Genomic DNA, 12,072 nt, shown 5'->3' with positions numbered 1-12,072 from the left:
CCCCACATCTGCAATGTTGAGGAGCCTAAAATTTTAAATACCACTTCCATGATTCCTTTTCTATCCCAGTGAACTGGGTCCCTTTTGATCCATAGAATACATGCCACCAGGTCAGTTTTAATATGTCACTGCCCTACTCAAACACCTTTAGTGGCTCCCTAGTGCCTGTGGCAGATACAAACAAAAGTCCTTGTGCCTAGCATTCAAAGCCCTTCAACAGCTTGTTACTATCCTTTGTTATTCTACAAATGTAAATGCATTGCTTCACACACATCGGTTCATTCCGTTCCCTGAATAAACCCAACTCATTGGCTTTTCTGTGCAGTTCGCAGGGTCCAAAGGCCTTTCCACATCCTCATCACCTACCTAAGTCTTTCATACTCAGTTTAAGTACCACATCTTTCAATTGCCACAACTTCACATAAACTTTCTCTCTTCTGAATTCCTATATCTTTTATCCATTTCTACCTGATATTTTTCATGGATCTTACCCTCAGCTAGATAGTAGCAGGAGTAACCGTCTTATATCCTTTGAACTCAGCATAGTACTGACCCAGTAAATATCAATAGATTACTTACTTGATCAGTGTTGAACTCAGTTCATTCACTTTTGGAACTGGAGAGGATATTAGAAGCAAATTTTCCAAAAGAGGAAAGGGAAAGGAAGTCCTTTGCTTTAATGGACTACCAAGGTCAGCCTTCCTGGATTCGGTGGCAGGCCTGCACCTTCCTCAGGAATATTCTGGGCTGTCCCTGCTTTGATCCCAACCAGTACCCTCTCCAGCCCTGAGCAAGTGTGTACCTGGACTGATCCATCCTTCTTTGACAATTGTCTTTACACTTCTGCATAACTGGATCCATCCCCTGCTTCTTGTGATGGAGAAAATATAGCCAACGGGAAGTTGTACTTGACCTGAAAACCTCTCTCTGTTTAAATTCAGTGATGATGCTTCTTGAATTTTACTCACTCTAACTAGAGACTCTGAGTCATTGGCTAATAAACCAAGTCTAGGCATCACAACAAGATGATTGAATCATTTGGTCACTTAAAAGATTTACCTTCCAGAAGATTTTCAAGTTGTCCAATTCACCTGGATATGCCCCTTCCCTTCTCATGTTCTCTGAAAACCAAGTGGATAGAAGAAATTTTGTCCTATTTCAATGAAAGGTTACTCAAAATTTTGGTATTCTTAGTTCCGACAAAGAAAACATTTCCCAAGGAGAGGAAAGTATTGGAGAATGGCATTGGCTAAGTTAAATGACTGTTCTCTTGGTCACTTAGCCATGTAGACTCAACACCCTCATCTGTAAAATTGGTATAATCTCAGGGGCTTGGTGTGAAGGTTACGTGAGAGAGAAAAAAAAATGTGTTGAATTGGTTTGTATAGGGCAAAGCCACAGGCAGACCTAAGGTGTGATCATGTATAATGCTTAACGCATCAATCTCCTAAATGTGGCGGAGCAGAAATCCACTCAGAAGGGAGGGAGTCAGAGTGAGTCTCAGGCCCGCAGTGGGAAGATCCCAGGAGGTGTCCCATCACTCGGCGCCACCAACAGGCCGATGCCAGGGGCAACAAGCCCTCCGCAGCCTGGCTCCCTCCACCACTCCTACGGGCTGCTGCTGAGTCATCACCGTCTTCCAGAGCAGCCTGAGAGATTTGTGACTCAGAACTGATTTATAGTTTCATGTTTCACTGCTCCAGCTCTTTCCTGCCACACAAAGTTTCAGAGTTGCACCTGTCTCACCCAAAGTTTGAAACTTAGGAAATGACCGCAACACTTAGTTGCAACAAAACACACCAACCTTTTAAAATTTTGTTTGTTTCGCTTTTTTTTTTTTTTTCCCCTAGCGCTGAGGGTAGAACCCAGTGCCTCCCTTGTGGGTGCTAGGCAAGGACCCTTCCACTAAACTACCTTCAGTTGTTTTGTTTTGTTTTGTTTTGTTGAGACAGGGTCTTGCTAAATTGCCCAGGCTGACTTTGAACTTGTGATCCTCAAAGCTTCCCAAGAGCTAGGGTGACAGATGTGGGTCACAAACCCTATTTTAAAACTATGGACACAGTGATTCAAATAGAGGCATTTCCAATTTTTAAATCCTAAAGAAAGTGGGAAACTAATAAAAGGTATTCCGCAGTTTTTACCTACAGGAACTTTGCATTTGGGGATTCTTTGTGATTTGCACACACATTTCAACCCGTGTTCTGTGTGGTAATACCATTGGCTTCCACCAAGCCAATCTTACTTTCTAAACTTTTGCTTGCAAACATCTGTTAGGCAGCCAGCTAGGTTAAGGAGTCCGGGTGCCACACAGCAAGTCTTTCTTTCTGTAAAAGAGTACTATATGCTAAACAAGTCCTGTCATACCTGTTTGAACCACCTGAAGAAAACCAAAATTTAAGAAACAGCCTAAAGGTTGCATAATGACAAATGAAGATATAACTGGGATTAATCTTTAGGAGCACTTTGCAAAACCCTAAAAAATACTCCAGAATTTCATGCAAGAACAATAGTTGTGTACAGCTGGGTTCCTCTTCATTTGTTTGTTACTCCTATCAAAAAGTAAGCTTCTCTGAGCTCTTGTGGGAATAAGAAAAGGAAGCCCTGTCAGAAGAGAGCATAAAGAAGCTATGATAAGGCTTAACAACAGGAAAGCGTCAGCAACTTAAATGAAGGTCAAAGATTTTCAACAAGCAGGATAGATAAGTTCTAGCCCCAGAACAATTCCGCAAAGCCAATCCCTAAATGGAATACCAAAGTCCAAAAAAGAGTCACCTCAGGATTTTTCCAGTCCACGCAGAGGCCCTGCGGATGACAACATTCCTCTGCTTTCCTTATTACAATTGCTCTGGCACTAAAATGCTTTCAAAGGTCAAAGGAAACATCAGCTAGTAGGATCCTAAAGCCTGCTCTGTTCCGACCTCGTCACTTCTCAGGGCTCAGTTTTCTTATCTAGAAAATGGGAAAGTTGTACCGGATGGACTTTCTCTGGTTTCTCCGAGATGTAGGATTTCATGATTCTAAATATTTTGTTTGTGACTTTTGTAGATGTATGTAGAGCTAAATTCACACTGGACTCGACTCAGAGTTACGTCTTCTTTTGAACATAGACAAGTTTGAACATTATAGAATTCCTACTTTGTTGAATGACTTGTATAAAATATTTAGACTAAGCCATGTCTATTCAAACTAACCAGCTGATCCTGACAGTTATTCCCCCAAATTAAGAAGATCAAAAGATGATCAGAAGACATCATCTCTTTACAAAGACCAGAAAAGCAACAATTGGAGAAATGATCCATTTTTGTTTGAGTGGCTCAGATGGGGATTTTTTAAAAGTCATTTCTTCTAAATCTTTGTATTCTTCAAAGACTGTAACAGGATTCAAAGAAGAGCTTGGATATCAGCCCTGAGGTTGAAGAAGATTTATTAATGTTCAATGAAGATGATACTTACTTTATTTATTTTTAATATTTATCTTTTAGTTGTGATTGGACACAAACCTTCATTTAATTAATTAATTTATTTATTTTTTATGTGGTGCTGAGGATCAAACCCAGGGTCGCACACGTGTGAGGCGAGTGCTCTATTGCTGAGCCACAACCCCAACCCCTTCCTTAATTTAAAAATAAAAAGTGGAGATGGTCATAGTGGCACATGCCTTTAATCTCAGTGACTTGGGAGGATGAGGCAGGAGGATCGCAAGTTCAAGGCCAGCCTCAGAAAAACAGTGAGTTCCTAAGCAACTCATGAGACCCTGTCTCAAAATAAAAAAATAAAAGGACTGGGGGTGCAGCTCAATATTAAAGTGTGTCTGAGTTCAATCCCCAGTTTAAAAAAAAAAGTAGAGACAAATGGAGAAAAAAAAATATTATGTTGAATAAAGAAACTCTATCTTCTACACTATGGATTCTCCAAAAGTATTGGTTGTTTTTGTCGGAAATCAGCAGACCCTTTCCAATCTGGATTCTTCTACATTAATCTAAAGGTGAATAAAATTGTTCATTCATTCCTTCAGTAAACCTTTACTGAACTCCCAGAATGTAAATGAAATTCACTGAACACAGAGAATACAAGGATGTATGGAAAAGGCCCTGTCATTAAGGAACTTACAATTTAGTACACTAATTAAAAACAAACAAACAGATTTCATATGTGCTAGGATTGACGTAATATGTCCTAAAGAATATTTCATGTTTAGATAAACCTGGAACAGGCTTTATAGAAAACCTATCTTTTATATAGACGGGGACCTTCCCTCTGTAAGTATTGTAAGGATGCTAATAATAAACAGAAATGTGGCTTGAAAAGCTTAGAGGGTAAAAAGAATCAGATAATTCTAAATATGACATAATTAAGGTCCAACTTTTTCACAGCAGAAATCTCATAGAGGAAGTATGGAATTCATCTAATCCAATCCTCTTATTCTACATTCTAGAAAACCGAGGTCTCAAGAACAAAGAAACTTACTCAAGAATTCCTAATATGGGGCTGGGGATGTGGCTCAAGCCATAGCGCGCTCGCCTGGCATGCATGCCACCCGGGTTCGATCCTCAGCACCACATACAAAAACAAAGATGTTGTGTCCTCCGAAAAATAAAATTAAAAAAGAAAGAATTCCTAATATGTTAGCGGCATAGTCATACCTCTTTTTTTTCCACAGGATGATCTGACCTGTTACAAAGAAGTCACAGTACATATTTCCTATTCCATGTACATTGCAAAAGAAGTATGGTTTGTTGTTTCTTTGGGCAGATATTTTTTATGGTGAGATGCATATTTGAAAGTTCCAAGGTATTGGCTCACTTAGTAAATATTTTTGAAGATGACTACTAACTGCCTACAGAAAGAAAAAATCACAGTTTTTCTCCTTTCTTGAGTAAGAGTTTAAGAAAGGGCAATAAACAGAAATTTGGCAACAATAGACTTAGATCAAAGATCCACCTCCTGGGTACAGGGCAGGCATGAGAAGTTTCAAACCTTTGGGAAAGACCACTCATAATCTTTGAGACAGGATGTGCATCTAGAAGAGTTAGCAAATAGCAAAAATCAGAGCATCCAACCTCTCGTCAAAATCACAGATGGATGTTTGAAGGTTAACAGAAATGGTGATTTTAAGAAATCTACAAGGCTTCATTTTCTTATAGCATTGACTATAAGCAAGTAACACTTCTTTTCGGCTATTTTCTCTGTAGGCCACTGAATGAAAATTGTATTCAGAGGAAAAGATTCCTCTGGTTCTTCGAGCTTCCTTCGATTACACAATAAAGTCCCCCCCCCCCCCCCACACACACCCAAAGCTTGAGCCATCGCACAACTGCAGTTCAGCTCTAGAAAACGAGGCGTTCCCGGAGTGGAGACACCTACTCAGGAGACGGCCCCTATTCTGTGTTCTGCTTCTAAGTTGCTAAGTGACTTCACAGTTATCAATCGACCTTCCTGGTGTCAGATTTTCCCACATACTGAGGGTTTAGAGGTACCCTGCACACTAGACCGAGTAAGGTTACAGATTTGGACATTTGATAAGTTTTCACCAAACCCTCACACCTATCTAGGAGGGGCTTTCCTTCGGGCGCGGGAGGGCGGTTTCTCGACTGTCCACCTGCCAGTCAGAGCCCAGCAGGGGCTCTCCGCCACTGCCTGCCAATCAAGCTCGAACCCGCTCTTGGCCGCGTCCCCTGGCGTCCCCTCCTGTTTCGACTGTTCTAAAAACCCGAGCCCAGCACGCCCCTCCCGCGGCCGGAGATAAGGAAACCACCAGGGGGAACTGGAAACGGGCCCTTTGGGAAAAAAGAACACCCACAAGGGTTCTTCTCGGGGGGCTGGGCCTGCGCTCCGACACCAGAAGGGTGACAATTCGAATTCGGGTTTCAAGGTGAGGGGAGGTGTTTTTATGTCTCCGGTGGCCACGGTGGTTCACACCACGAGCCCGACCCGCGGCCAAGGGCGCTGCTTTTTGGAACACGGGGGGGGGGGGTGGGTAGGCGAGGTTGGCTCCAGATCGCCCCGCGGAGAGCCACGGGCCGCGGCACAGAAACGCAGCATGATTTCTAAGCCATGCACATGCTTCGGAGCGAGCAAAGCCTGTCCCGCGGGGGCAGGAAGAGCCAGCCTTGTCCCGACGCCCTCGAGGGCTGGCGGGGCGCGGCGCGGCGCGGGCACTACATTTCCCGGCGGAGGAGCACACAACGGCGTCACACACACGCCCCGAGACACGCCCCGAGACGCGCTCCGTAGCCGTTGGCTTAGTTGGCGCTGCTGCGGCTTCTTTCCGCGTACACTTCGGCAAGGACGCTCTGATAGGCCAGCGCGACCCTGCAGTGGTTGGCCGGAAAGAGTCGAGCCGCCTGATTGGCCGCGCCGCACCTGCAATGCGTCAAGCCGCGGCGGGCGTGGAGGGCTCCGCGTGAATGGCCGTGACCGGCGGGGCAGCCCGTGGCCTTCCGGAGGGAGAGGCCCCGCCCGGGCCGCCATCTTTACTAGGGGCAACGCGGACGGCCCCGGACGCGCAGGGGCTGCACTGCGCTCTTTGACCAGTAGAAAAAGGCTCTGCGGCAGAAGTTTTATTTGGGGGTTCTTTTTCCTTTCTGATGGGTTGATTTTACTCAGGTTCGGGGGATTGTTTGGAGAGGGTAGAAGGCGACGACTCGGGGCTTGGCGCTGAGGGTAGAATGGACACTGGATGGACAGGGTCTGAGAAGGGTTTTAGCTTTGGCTTTAATAAAACTGCTTGGTTTGCGTTCTCTCGGCGTGCACGGCCGGGCGGGGGTGCGATCTGATTGAATTTCTGCAGACAGAAGTGAGACTTGCTGCCTGGGCATCTTGCTCGAGTCGGAGAGCCATTCTGGAAAGCTCTCCGGAATACGTCATTGGTTCTTGCTCGCGCTGTGCGCGGACCCGCCAGCCCGGAATGAGTTTTTGTTTTTTTAGAACTATAAATCAAACAGCCGGCCTGGAGATTACTTCTCGCCTCCGGAGGCAGTGGCCTGCAGGGGCAAAACTGACCTCGCCTGACAGCTACAGAAAATGATTTTGATCCTGTTAGCTTATTTGCCTTTTTTGGGGCAGATGTTGTTTATGATGTTTGTGCATTTGTCCTCGATTGCCCTCCCCACTTCAAAAAAAAAAAAAAACCCTAATTGTTGGACGTGATAGTTATTCAGGACTCACTCTCCCCTTTTGTGGAACTAAAGAACATGTTCCCTGGATGATTGGGGAAACAGAAGAGGTTGTGGATGTCATCGTTTCGCCAGTGGTGTTAGCTTTGTTGGTTTTATTTGAGCTGCGGAGGTGCAGATTCAGTGGATTGTGGCTATCCAAAGGTGAATTCTGGAGCTGCCTCCGTGTGGGTGTTGCCGTGGATACAGGGCAAGGGAGTGAATTGTGGGGCCAATAAACCTGGCAGGGCCAGGCCTCTGGTGTATTAAACCTTAGTAGTAATTGACTGCCCTGGTTTGTGTATCCAGGCTTTCTCCATCCCCATCCCCATCTAGGATTTGTGGATTGATCAATGCAGGCACACATGGGCGTGTCGATTCCTGTTAATGACTAATACAAGTGGCACTCATTACCATGTGTAGATTTTCTGATTAGATGGTGCATCTACGAGTATAGTTTTTGTACCCTTTGCCATACATTCTGATTTGCAAGTTATTGCTGCTTTTACATAATCTTAGCATTTTTTAACAATTACTTATGACTCATATTACTTTTTTTCCCCCTTAATCTAGGTAAACCATTATTGCCTTCTGCCTGGAATGAACACTCCCATTTTATTGGGTTTAAATATGTCAGAGCACTGAGTTCATGGACATTGCAAAAGAAAGAAATTTGCAGCTTTGCATAATCTCTATATAGCAACAACCCCTCCTGCCGGTAGAGCACACAGTACCTCAGTGTTTGGCAGCTGCAATGCTAGGAGTTGGCCCTTAGCTTGCTGCGAGCACAAGAAGTCTTCCAGAGCCTGGATTGCTTCTGTGTTGGGAAGAGAATCAAATCTCAGAGTTGTGAGGATTGTACGCTGTGCAAATGTGGCAGCACTGTGTAAACTGCAGAACTATTGACATATTGATAGGCAATTACTAATGCAATAATTGAGTGCCCATACTGTCTGGCCTTTTGAGAGGAAGATTTTCCTTCAGGATTTTCTATCTCTGGAAAGAGCAAGTGAATAAATTCATATCCAAAATAAACCTTACGTGGCATTGTTTTCTTCTTAATGAAAATAGTATTAATATAACCTTGTTAGCATGCAGTACCAGATTCGGGGGGCTCTTAGAGTGATTAGCTCATCACAGTCTTTAGTGAATGTGCCTGGTTTTAACATCAAATGTGTTCAGAAAGTTCCTTTTAGCTCCACAAACCAGGACAACTGGTCACCTTTGGACTGTTTTCAGTGTCAAAGATGGGAGGATGAACAGAATGGAAAACAAAAAGACTTTTACTATATGGAGGTTCCTTATATCTGGGGGTTACCAGGCCCAAGAAAAAGGATGTCCTTGTGTGAAATAAGTGTGGTGTGGGCGGACACCTAAAACTCAAAGCTCCAAAGTCAAACTGATAACTTTATCCTTTTTTTGGGGTGGGGGTATTGGAGATTGAACTCAGGGGCACTCAACCACATCCCCAGCCCTGTTTTGAGTTTTATTTAGAGAAAGGGTCTCCCTGAGTTGTTTAGCACCTTGCTTTTGCTGAGGCTAGCTTTGAACTTGCAATCTCCTGCTTCAGCCTACCCAAGCTGAGGTGTGTGCTACAGGTGTGTGCTACTCTGCCCAGCTAACTTTATCCATCTTTACTGTTCAGTTCTCACACATGGCTTGTTTTCAATATCTTAAATTTTTCCTATTAAATTGTCACCTTTATTTTTAGTAAAGACTTTACAAAACTGTTTGTCACTGTAGAATACAGAAATACTTCCTCATGCCCTAGGTCCTTTGTCACCAATCAGCCTAGGATTCTTTTGTTAAGGGAAAGATCGTGAACGGGCAGCCAAGTATAGCTTTTTTGGTGTTGTGGCTTCTTAGCTCTTAGCCATGAATGTTACATCTAAGACTTGGGCTCTCTGCAGTCTTGGATGTGCATCTTGAAGAGGCAAGCAGCAGCACCATTTAAACAAGGCTTTATTGGGACTGATGCCCTACTACAGGGAGGCAGAACACAGGGCTGAGCTGGACTAGCTCCTTGAGGAGTTAAGGAGTGAAGCTTATATCTGCAAAAGGCACAGTCAGCTGTCAACCGGGAACTACTGTTTCCTCACGTGGGTTCTTTGCTCTTGATGATCTGCGTGGTTTGTTGGGTCCATCTGCACTTGGCTGTTGGGATGGGCGAGGTGCTCCCACCAGCTCAGGTGGCTTCAGCTGTTTGCAAAAGCAACCTATATCCATACCCTTTGGAAAGGTTCAGGCCCTTCCTGTGCAGTTGGATAAAGCCTAATGCTCCTGGGATCTGTTGCCCGTGTTCATAGTTGACATCATGCTCTGTTTCACTTAGAGGTTAGTGAAAACAAAGGTGTTCTGTTTTTCATCAAGTACAGGGATCCCCGAATTCCCTCCAAGAAGTCCACCCTGAGAACCCCTCCCCCTCTCCATTGCCTCATTTTAGTTTTCTTGCAACTTCGACGACTTTCATAGTTTTTGCCTTTATATTCTCACTGCCACCACCGTGGTTCAACACGCTGCTGCTGTTTTCCTCACTTTTACAAAAGTCTCCATTGGTCTGTTTTAGTCCGCTCCTGCTGCTATAACAAATACCACAGACTGGGTAATTCACAAACAACAGAAATTTAGTTCTCAGTTCCCGTGGGGCTGGGAAGTGCCAGGTCAGGGCACCAGCAGATTTGGAGTCTGATGAGGGCTTACTCTGCTTCCAAGAAGACACCCTGTGGCTTCCTCGTGTTGTGGAGGTGGAAGGGCAAAAGGGGGTGAATGCTGTGTCCTCATGTGACAGAAGAGATGAAAGAGCCAGGTAGCTCTCTGAAGCTTCTTTCATAAGGTCATTAATCCCAATCATGAGGGCAGAACTCTCCTGAGTAATCGCTTCCCAAGAGGCCCCATCAGTTTGGGGTTTAAGTTCCAAAATTTCAATTTTCCAGGGACACATACCTTCAAATAACAGCAGTTTCCCATCTTTTGCTCAGTCAATGGAGGACTTTATCTAAAACACATCTAAATCCCCTGAGTTTAATCCCCAGCACTGCAAATCAATAAATGAGTCAACCACATCTGACAATATTGTTTCCCTGTTAAAAACTTCAGTAGTTTCTCATGGCCTTCAGGATTAAGTCCAGGTTCCTTTAAGAATTCCTTCAGGGATCTCCATAATCTGGCCTTTTCAGTCTTAATAACCTGCTCTCCTTTGCATCTCTTAAATTTCAGTTGGATGAATTGTTCTTTATATTTGTGCTCCTACCAGGCGTCATGCCTGCAATCCCAGAAACTCGGGCAGCTGAGGCAGAAGGACTGCAAGTTTGAGGCCAGCCTCTGCAACTTAGGCCCTAAACAGCTTAGCGAGACCCTTGTCAAAATAAAAAGGGCTGGGGATGTGGCTCAGTGGCTGAGCACCCTGGGTTCAATCCGCAGAGCCAAAAAGAAACATAAGATAATTTGTGCTCCCTCATCTTTTATTGGTGTTGCTGCTTTGGTCCACACTTTCGGTCTCCATCGTCTGCTAACCGAGGTCTGATATCCTTAAAGGTTCACTTCAAAAGCGAAGTCGGCTGAAATGAACTCCTCCCTTGGGCTCCCTTAGCATTTACTTCACTCTCTTGTGTTACCACACTCAACTTTTATTATGGGCATTTGATTACTCATTCAAAAAATATTTGTCAAGTAGCCACTGTGATGCTGAACAGTAGGGGATATAAAGTGAAATAAATTTGGACTTTGATTTTTTAAAGGATGTACATTTTAGGTTGGGAAAGAATGTGAACCCAAGTACTCATTTCCCAGGTAGGAGAAAATGACAAGTATTTCAGGAGTCCAGAGGGAGAATTCAGTCTGCTGAAATGATCAGAGAAAGCTTTGTGGAGGAGGTGGCATCTGAGCCAGCGTGGAGGATCAGCACCCTATATGGATGTACCCAGGGAAGGCATGCCACATGGGGGAACACTGGGAGCGCAGGCAGAGAGACTGAAAAGAGCAGAGATCGGGGAAGGGCAAGAACTTCAGTTTATTATTCAGGAGCCTGGTGAACAATTAGGCCCGAGGCAGGTTTGTTAAGTCTAGAGAATGAATGGCCGTGTGTGCTCCAGCAAGGAGACTAGACCATCCTGTGTGCCTGGAATCCACTGAAGAGCTAGGAGAAGAGGCTGACTAACCAAAGGTGTTAAGACTAATGTAGCAAAGTAAGAGGTGAGTTTTATAGAGACAGACTAGAGTGGGAGGCCAATGAAGGCAATAAAAATAGGAATAACATCCAATATTTATTTATTTTAATACCTTTATTTTATTTATTTTTTATGTGGTGCCAGGGAATAAACCCAGTGCCTCATGCATGCTCAGCAAGAGCTCTACCACTGAGCCACAACCCCAGCCCCAACATCCAATATTTATCGAGCACTTAGGATGCGCTATGCACCATCTTGATTTGCAGTATCTCGAATATTGGTCACCAAAATCCTGCTTGCTCCTTTCCACAAATAAGGAAATTTAGGCTTAGAGAGGATAAGTAACTTGTCCAGGTTCACCCACGGGGACCGCTAGCCGCCAAACGTATGTTAATAACTGAAGTGGTCCATGAATTGGCTAGAATCTGAAGATGTTCATGGAATTAGAGTAGGGAAGGTATAAGAGATGACACTCTATAAATGATAGTGTTTTTGTAGTCTGTGTTTGAGACAAAAAGCAACAAATGTCACCACAATGGGACTAAATTCCTGGGCTTTTTTGTCCAATATTGGTCTCATCATATGCATCCTCGACCCTTTTCTGAACAGTGTACAGATACCAATGGGCTGGGCCCTTTCAGGACTTCTCAAAAACCTTGTAGGAGAGAGTGTTCCCTTACAGTTGCAAATATTCCCACCAGGGACCTTTCCTGAATGAGATCTGGAAATTTTCAAGACATTTCCTCCAGAGT

At 44.3% G+C, this 12,072-nt stretch overlaps 2 long non-coding RNA genes across 6 annotated transcripts in view; both read left to right on the top strand.

Moving 5' to 3' along the window:
• Nucleotides 1-5,572: 5,572 nt before the first annotated feature.
• LOC120886907 (uncharacterized) overlaps nt 5,573-12,072 on the top strand; it is a 31,199-nt gene continuing 24,699 nt past the window's right edge. For 3 of the 5 annotated variants that reach the window (XR_013439218.1, XR_013439216.1, XR_013439215.1), the window contains exon 1: nt 5,573-5,872. This is a non-coding gene — a long non-coding RNA (uncharacterized LOC120886907). The remainder of the gene's footprint in view (nt 5,873-12,072) is intronic. The other 2 variants (XR_013439217.1, XR_013439219.1) reach the window with 2 other exon arrangements.
• On the top strand, nt 6,009-8,189 carry LOC120886908 (uncharacterized). The gene is made up of 2 exons (XR_005730081.2): nt 6,009-7,319; nt 7,728-8,189. It is a non-coding gene; the product is annotated as an uncharacterized LOC120886908 (long non-coding RNA).

The sequence above is a fragment of the Ictidomys tridecemlineatus genome, chromosome 5, assembly GCF_052094955.1.
Source record: "Ictidomys tridecemlineatus isolate mIctTri1 chromosome 5, mIctTri1.hap1, whole genome shotgun sequence".
Taxonomy (NCBI): domain Eukaryota; kingdom Metazoa; phylum Chordata; class Mammalia; order Rodentia; family Sciuridae; genus Ictidomys; species Ictidomys tridecemlineatus.
Note: the sequence above shows the minus strand (reverse complement) of the source record. Positions and strands in the feature narration are given on the sequence as shown.